This window comes from Fukomys damarensis, unplaced genomic scaffold (assembly GCF_012274545.1).
Source record: "Fukomys damarensis isolate Sample0158 unplaced genomic scaffold, DMR_v1.0_HiC HiC_scaffold_21, whole genome shotgun sequence".
Classification (NCBI taxonomy): Eukaryota; Metazoa; Chordata; class Mammalia; order Rodentia; family Bathyergidae; genus Fukomys; species Fukomys damarensis.
The window spans coordinates 40,534,527-40,543,496 of NW_022900933.1; positions in this window are offsets into that span (position 1 = coordinate 40,534,527).

Sequence of the window (8,970 nt, forward strand, 5' to 3'; positions counted from 1 at the left end):
TCCCAAAACTGTCCACAGGTCCTGACCCGCCTGTATACCGGCAAGACTACCAGGGTATTCAGGCAGCTACTTCCTGTCACATGGTCACCACTGCTGGGGGTGGATGTGTAAAGGCGAGACAGGAATGTGAGGTGTCTGACAGTGGCCCAGTGTGACTTCCTCAGGAAACACTTCTGGGGCAAGGAGCTAGCTAGGCTGGCAGCCTTGAGTCCCCAGGGTGCTGTAACTTGGCTGGAAAAGGTCCAAGCCAGCACTCTCCCGGAAGCCTGGGGCTCCTGAGGAATGCAGGCTCTAGCTGTGGGCGGCAGGGACAGGCAGGGACAGTGGGGGCAACTGAAGCTTGTTGCTAAGTTACAGGCACAGTGGACACACACCAGGCAATGGGGAGAAGACATTTCTTGCTAGGGAAGGCCTGAGGGTCCAGGCCACTGTGTCCCCCAGCACTGTCCCCTGGGTCTACTGTGTATCTCCCCCAGGGGCTCAGGAGGACTGGCTGCCCGTGGGACCTTTTCCCCAGGCCACCCTCCTGTCCCCTTCCTTCTGCCTGCCCCGCCCCCTTTGGCCCCTGTCCCCCACCCAGCAGGCTTGGGGGGGCATCACCAGGCCAGGCAGAGTTTCCCATGGAGACCAGGGCAGGGCGTGGCCTGCAGTGGGACCCAGCTGCCAACACCCTCAGTAGAACCCTGCAGGCCAGGCCCCAGGCCGTCCCCATTTCCCCAAAGGCCTCTGCTTCTCAAGGACAGAGGAGGGGTTTGTTTTGCTCCCTCAGGCTTCACTTCCTCCCTCCGTGGAGAGACTGCTAAGGAGCTCTGGGGTGCGAGTGCCCGCCAGCTGGTGTCCGGGAGCGGGGTGTCACTGTGCACCTCCCCTGCTGGGCCTGTGGGCCCAGCTAAGACCCTCTTCCTCCTGCCCCAAATGTACCCTGTTCCCCCTGTCCTGTCCCAGGCACACTGTAGGTGCCCAGGAGATGTGGGCAATGTCACTGCCCTCACATTTCCCCGGGTCCATGGTGGAAACAAGGCAGGCACCAAGACTGTGGCTGGGGTAGGGCTGGGGTGCACCGACGTCCAGCAGGACCCTCAGGTGCTCCCTGCCAGGTCTTGGGGGCTCTCTGGGGTCTGTGCTAAGCTGCCCGCCCCATGTCCGGAAACCCAGATGGACAGCTGGGCCCCTCGCCCGCCTGGCATGGGGGTCCCCTCAGCAGGTGCTGCTCTCCTCCCCCTCCCACACAGCCCAGAGAGGAAGCTGGGCCCTCTGCAGTGAAGCTGGGTCCCTGCAGAGTCTCCTGAGCAGGGGTTGGGGACAAAGAGGCAGCTGCCAGTGGGGCCAGGAGGGGCAGAGGGCCATGGCCTTTGTGCGTGCCTAGCCCCTCCCGGTGACCTCACTGCTGGCCAGAGAAGGGCCCTTTCTTTCTGAAGGCAGCCGTTGGGAATCTGCCTGCGGACAAAGCTGCTGCCAGGCGGGGGAAGAGAGTGGCTGGCCCCTCTCATGGCATAAATTAGGGGGGGCAGTGGGGGATGGGAGAGCAATGGCGCACCCATTTGTGCACGGGTGACACCTGCTCACACGTGCTTTGCAAGGGGCCTCATCCGTTTGTTCTCCCCATCATTCACTCCACACAGGTCTGTGGGCTCCGGTCCAGGCAGAAGGGGCCACCTGTGGTGGTGACAGTGAGTCTGTGGGGATCGTGGGAGAGGCAGGGCCGAGCTGCCCCAAGCAGTCTGGGGAGAGCTTGTCACCTTGCCAAGCTCTGTCCCAGCCTATGAGGCATTGCTGACCAGCCTGAGGTCACCCACGGGCTGCTCGGGGCCCCAGAGAAGTCAGGAAAATACTTGCTTTTTTGCGTGAGGTGTGGACTGACACCCCATATGTGGTGCTGGGGAGCGCTTCGGTCCCCTCGGCCTTCCTGTCAGCCCTCAGTCTTCCCAAGCTCCACAGGAGACAGGCAGGGGCATCAGGAAACCCAGGTTGTGGTGTGACCAGTGGTCCCCAGAAGGGGACCTGCCTGAGAGGCCTGCAGGCTATGTTGGGCTGAGTCCCTCAGGCTCTCCCACAGCGCCGTCCTGCCTGGCCTGTGTCCAGCCTGTGACTCCCAGGTCTGCTACTGGACATCGGTCCATCCTGAGGCTCTGATCATACCAGGCCCTGAGGGTTCAGCCTTCAGCCCCCAGCTGCTCTGAGGACAGAGCGGACGGGGGAGCCTGCTCTCCTAGGAGATAGCTGAGCAGGGACTCCCAGCTGATGCTATCCTGACCTGGGGACCTGGGCACTGTGGTCACCCCAGCAGCAGCAGGATCCCTGAGAATCCTGGGGCTGGGAGATTTCAGAGTCCTTTTAAAGCCTCTAGGTCTTTGGCCACCTGAAAGCAGGGGTACATAACCGGATGCAGGGCCTCCCCATACCCCACCTGTCACCCCATCTAGGAACAAGGAAAGTGAGTAGTACTCAAGGCTTTGGGGCACACAGCCTCCCAGGAGCCCATAGGCCCCGCCCCCAAGCACAGCGGTGGGGGGGCACTGGCGGGGGCGGGGTAAGTAGGGCAACGCTTTGTGTGGCGTTGCCATGGCGCCGCTGCCTGCCTGTGCAAGCTTCCTCTTGTGCTGTTCCCAGGGCACCATGGGCACTGGGCCTTCCAGCACCTGCTGGGCCCCAGCCCGGCGCTCAGCAGCCCCGGGACTCCTGGGGGGCTCGACCTCAGGCTCGCATACACGCACGCACATGCACATGGTGTGCATACTCACAGGTACCATGCACACGCGTGTGTGCACATGCCACAGAACACTGCACACTCCCACAAGTACAAGCACACACTTGCACACAGGTGTGAACCTATTCACTTCCACACGCATGCACGTGTGCCCTCACGCTCACACGCATGCTCATTTGCACACAGCCACACAGTGCTCTGTGAAGCTGAGGGAGCCATGATGCCCAAGATCTTTGGGCCTCAGGTGGCCTCAGGTGGCCCTGCAATGCACACAGAGAATGCACGCCTTCAGAACCTGGCCCAGGGCCACTGCCTCAAGCTGGCTGCGACTCAGAGGTACTAGCAGGGCTCAAGAAAGAGGGCCCTGGCCTAAGTGGGAACGTGCATTGGATCCCTGGGCCTGGAAGCAAGGGACCTGCCTGGCTGGAAGGACACGTGAGCCCCTCCCTGCACAACACTGCCAGGCCTGGCACTGAATGCACTCCCTTCCTGTGATCCTCACTACCTGGGATGTGGTGGGGTCCCCCACTCCAGGACAGGCAGGTGGCAGGGGGGCAGGCACATAGAGGCCTGCAGCAGCCCAGCCTGGCTGTTGTCCCCTGACATCAGCAGCTGGAGCCTGGGCCTTTGGGAAAGGAGGTGGCCCCAGAGGTCTCTGCCCTCCCCAGGTCCAAGCTGATTACCAGCTGGGCCGTATGAGGGGAGCAGGGCTTCCCTGTGCTGGCTTCTGGGAAGGGGCAGGTGGAAAGGCTGGGGCCCTGTCCTGGGGGAGCTCCGGGCCTTCTCTGGAGACCAGGCTCAGCCTCCCAACCCTGTGCAGGAGCAGTGCCAGCCGTAGGACAGGCTGTCTAGGCCAGCACAGTCCCTTGCCTCGCTGCTCCTCCCCACACCCTGAACCCTCTGCTCTTCTGTGACTGAGTGGCAGTGTGAGTGCATGCAGTGGTGCTGTGCAGGACACCAGCACTCAGAGCAGCATGGAGGAAGCAGGCAGGGGTGTTTCTTGGAGAGGGACCTTGTGGCAGGTGGTTGGCGGAAGGGGTCGTGTTTCTGGGGAGCAAGGAAGGTAAGAGGCCTGGGGCAATAGAGGCCTGGCAGGCCCAGGCCAGGCTGCTGTCTCCACACCTTGCCACCTGGCTGCCCCGGGCCATGAGAGCACACTGGCCTCTCTGCTGCTGCCTTGCTGTGCAGTGTGGGAACACATGGTAAGAGGCACGCCGTGGCCAATGGGCCTATGCGTGTGGGGACCTGAGTCTGGGAGTGACCAGGGCTCATGAGGGGTCCTGGATGGCACTGTCTGGTCCCTGCAGGTGACCTCCCTGGCCACAGCTCCAGCTCTTTCCTTCCCACCAGCTTCAAAGACTGTTTTGCCTGCCAGCCCCAGCCCTTGGCGCAGAGAGGAGTGCACGAGCCATGGTGAGCTCCCTGGCCAGAGGACGTGGGGCACGGCCCAGCCTCAGGTGATCCGGCAAAGGCAGATCCCACAAGTCCGTGGGCCCCGCAAACAGGGAGGAGACTGACTGCAGCTTTCAGGGCAGGGCACTTGATTGGGCCTTGGGGAAGGGCACCGATTATGGGGAGGCCGGGCTGTGCAGAGATGCAGTTGGCTCAGCCCCCCCACAGACTTGGCTGCAGCAAGGGTGTGCCCTTGACCTGGCTTGAAGCTGTGTCACTCTGATGCAGCAGGGCTGTATGAGGTGCTGCATGACAGTTTAGCAGGGCAGGGCTTGGCGATGGTCACCTGTGGCCCAGCCTGGCTCTGGAGTTAGACTCAGAGGCTCTGTGCCAGCCTGTGATCAGGGTGCGTGGTCACCAGCAGCCCAGTTCGAGCATCGCCCACTGCCAGGAACATAAGCTGCAGCCCAGGTGGCACTGCAGCCACCTGTCCACCACCAGGTCCGCCCTGCTGTGGCCTGGGTCTGACAGCTGCACACCCAACCCTCGCGTCCTGGGCTCAGCAAAGTCTGGTCTCGGGCGCCTCCTGGTGGCCACACATGAAACAGGCAGGCACGAGCTAGGAGGGGCTGTGTTTGGGGGAGTTCCAAGGTCGCCAGTGGCCTGGGCTGGGCATGGCCAGGCTGGCACTGGCTCTGTGGGCCCAGGGTGGTGGGGCTCAGGCAGATAGCTGGAGCCAGGGGCGAGCCCTGGCCAGGCCGTGGGTGGCTGTTGCCTGAAGGAGTGCCTCTCCTATGGGTCGTGCAGTCTCCAGGCCAGGCTTGTGGGGCTGCTGAGGACCAAACTTGGGAGGGATATGCTGCTGCACCCAGCCCAGGGAGCGGCATGGCTCAGAGCTCTTGGCTTTGCATAGGAAGTTTCTTCTCCTTGTTCTTCCCTTTCTCTTTTTTTGTGATGCTGGTACTTAAACCCAGGGTCTTCACACACTGAGCCACATTCTCCAGACCATTTTTATTTTGAGACAGGGTATCAAAGTTGCCCAGACTGGGGCCCAGGGATTTAGCTCAGTGGTGCCACCATCTGCCTCTAAAGCGCAAGGTCCGGAGTTCAATCTCTGCTACAAAAAAAAAAAAAACAAAAAAAAACAAGAGATTTCAACCCAAAGTTGCCCAGACTGGGTTTGAACTTGGAATTCTGCTTCAGCCTCTCAGAGGGCTGGGGTTACAGGGTGGCTGATACGTGCCCATATTTGGGTGGCTGGATTAGGAGTGAGGCCCAAAAGATGCCATTCTTTGGGAAGAAGGATCCTAGGGTCCCAGGGGAAATGGAGTATGTGTGCTCAGGGCCTGAGGGGCCCAGTCTGCCATAGCTCCCACAGACAGTGCTGAGACCAGACCACAGGCCCAAAAAGGCAGCTGGTGATTGGTACCCCCCAGGCATTCCTAGCACCTTTAACATAGCTCCTGTTGGGCATGGTGGCACATGCCTATAATCCCAGCACTCAGGAGGCTGAGGTAGGAGGATTGCTGAGTTCGAGGACAGCCTGGACTACAGAGAGAGACCCTGTCTCACCGCCCCCCCAAAAACCCTCAAAATCTACCCAGCTCCTGTAGCCATTGAGCCAGACCTAGAAGTTCTGTCTCTTGCACCTGCTAAGGTGGCCCTGTCCCTGTGAGCAGCCTCTCCCATGCTGGGCAGCCCAGACCTTTCCAGTCCCCACCTGTGTGTTGCCTTCACTGCATGTCATCTTCCCCCATCCCTGATCAGCCCCCTCTCACCACCCTTCCTGGTCCCTTGGCACTGCCAGGGTGGGCAGCCAGCCTGCCCCATCCTGTCTAAACTCTCTTCCTCTCACCAGCTGAACCTCTGCCCTGCCGTACCTGCTATCTGGGTCCTGCAGGCACTGAAGGGGCCTTCTCTGTGCAGGGACCATGCAGGGATTGCTTTAGGCTATGAGGTCAGGACCACACCGCCTAGAGGAACATGTGGGCAAACCAGTCTCCAGGGTGATGGTGTGACAGAGGTGACCAGCATGTACCCCGCGGGGCTTCCTCCCCATCTCCCTGCCCCCAGCCTCACACTGTGCCCCCGAGCCTGCTCATGGTGGCATGGCTGCCCATTCACCTCCAATCCTGCCAGGACATTGGCTTCCTCCACTCTAGACCCCTCCTGCTCCTCCTGGCTCCCCCAGGCCCGTTGTGATCATGTCCATGCTGGACTGGCCTGGGCTCCCTTCCTCCTGCATAGCCGGCCGTCTATCCCCCTCCGTCCATAGCGCCCTCACTGAGCAGGGTGGTTGTCTGCATGGTGCCCTCCAGGGATGCACAGAGCCATTGCCTCACCCTGTCCAGCTCTTGCCCCAGGGAGAAGAGGCTGGAAGGGCATGTGCAGCTGTGGGCTTGGTGGCAGCTGCCCTGATGCGGTCTCTCTCTCCTCACCTCCAGGATGGCTCTAGCCAAGCCTCTGCTGCTTGACTTGTTCCCATGCAGCCGCTGTGCTGCTTCCTCCAGGCAGCCAGAGGTAGGCGCTGTTCCCTCCATAGTGATGGGAGGCAGAGCCCCAGGGCCAGGCTGCAGGTGCAGGTGCAGGTGCTCTGGACTCTTGGCTCACAGGAGCACACACCAGGGATGAGACGAGTGGGACAGGGTGAGTGTGCTCTGGCCCCACTGCTGTGGCATCAAGGGCAGTGGCTGGGGACTCACAGTGCCTGGCATGGGAACAGATCCAGGTCAGAGCTGGAGCTGCAGGTGGCTGCATTGTCCTCTCAGCACACCTGACCCAGGCCCAAGAGCCTACAGCTCATGCATTGCTCACCCCTCAGCTTGGCCCCTTCCTGGGGACTGGCAGTGCCTGCTGCCCTCCAGCCCTGACACACTCACTGCAGACATGCCTTTGGTGACCAGGCTGCTGTCCCCGGGTTCACACCACACCACCAGAGTAGAAAGGAGGCCGTTCCAGACTGCTTCCCCACACACACAGCATTGGTCTCCCTGGCTCCTCACTGGGATGTGGCGCTGCACAGAGGCTTCGCCCTGGGGTGCCAGCCCAATGTGGGCACCATTTGCACCCGTCTCTCACTGGGTGTCGCACCCTGGCCTCCCTTGTCTCCTGTGGCCCCCCTTATATGGCAGTTCACCCTTCCACCACTTTAAAGGGGTCTGGTGAGCACACCAGCCCTGTGTGGCACCAAGGACCCTCAGCACGTGTCCCTCCTCCATCACCAGATGCTGTCGCATTGGTGTCACTCGGCACACGCAGAGGCCAGGTGTGCAGTCGTCCCTGCCATCCACCCAGGCACACGGGGCCATAAGGCCACAGATGATCCCAAGTTCTGGCCAGGGAGCAGGGGTTCTTGGAACCTGATGAACTTGGCTCACAGGACTGTGGGGCCATCCGGAGATCAGAAATTTTCCATCCAATCACTGGTGGCGTCTCCTGAGTGCCATGCCAGCACACAGCTCTGCCTACAGGCATGCGTGCCAGCCCCTGCCAGCCTGAGGCTGCAAGGCAGAGGCTGCAGTTTTTTCCTTGAAAGGTAGGCAGCCTCGCAGAGACAGGCCAGCCCTCCCAGAGTGGGTGGGACAGACCCTGCTAGGCCGAGCCATGGGCCATGCCAGACAGGCGTCCTGCGACCTCCTCCCTTGCATGCAGGGTGACAGGCAATGAGTGGCCTTCCTTGCAGCTTCAAGGGCTGGGGATTTAGTTCAGTGGTTCTGCTGCTTGCTTCACAGGTGCAAGGTCCCAAGTTTGATCCCCAGTACCAAAAAAAAAAAAAAAAAAAAAAAAAAAAAAAAAAAAAAAAGGCAGCTTCGGGAAAAGCTCCAGAGCTTGAAGGCTTTTTTTTTGAAACAAGGTCTTGAACTCATGGCAGTCCTGCTGCCTTAGTGTCCCAAGAGCTGAAATCACAGGTGTGCACACCACACCCGGCTCCTAAAGCTCTTACCCTCCTGGAAGGCCTGGCTCGAGTGAGGCAGCAGTGCAAGGTCCATGGCTCGGGAGGGAAGAGGGTCGGGCCAGGGCTGCTGCTGTCTTCTGGGCCATCTTGGTGGGGTGGGAATCAGCTTTCTTGCTAGCATGCAACCCAGGGCGGTGGGCAGAGCTTGCCTTGAAGGCAGACATTTTTCACAGGGCTTGGCAAGAAGAAAGATTCAGTCAGAGACTTAAAAAATGAGGCATCTGGTCTGGGAATTTAGCTCAGTGGCGCCTGCGCTTACCTCGCAAGCACAAGGTCCTGAGTTCGATCTCCAGTGCCAGAAAAAAGGAAAAAAAAAACAAAACAGATTTTATACGGCACAGGAAATGAGATGGCTTCAGACTCATCCCCATAAGCATGGCGACCCAGGCATGTGGCTGAGGGTCTCGCTTGCTCAGTGCTTTTCGGAAGCACCAGAGCCGGGCACCTCCTGTCCTATTGCGGCCAACCCGCTTGTCTTCCTGGACGGCAGAGGCTCCACTGGCCATGCCCAGGACAGCTGACCCTCTCATCCCATGTCCCTGAGGGGACTGCCATCCTCTGCTAGGGACTGGGTGACAGATACTGTCATCTCACACAGTGCTAAGCACCCGAGGGCCACACAGCAGGGCCAGCCCCAGGCCAGGCAATCACCACCTCTGTTCAGAGGGGACCAGAAGTTCAAATATCCCCTGGCATCTAGTTTCTCACCACTGGAGATTGAAGCAGCTTCTCTACTGGCCACATCCTTTTCTTTTTTGGAGACAGGGTCTTGCTAAATTGCCCAGGCTGGGCTCAGATTTGCAGTCCTCCTGCCTCAGCCTCCCAGAGCATTGGGATTACAGGAATGCACCAGCATGCATGGCTCCCATATTCTTTTTTTTTTTTTTTTGTGCCCGGGATTGAAATCGGGTCCCTG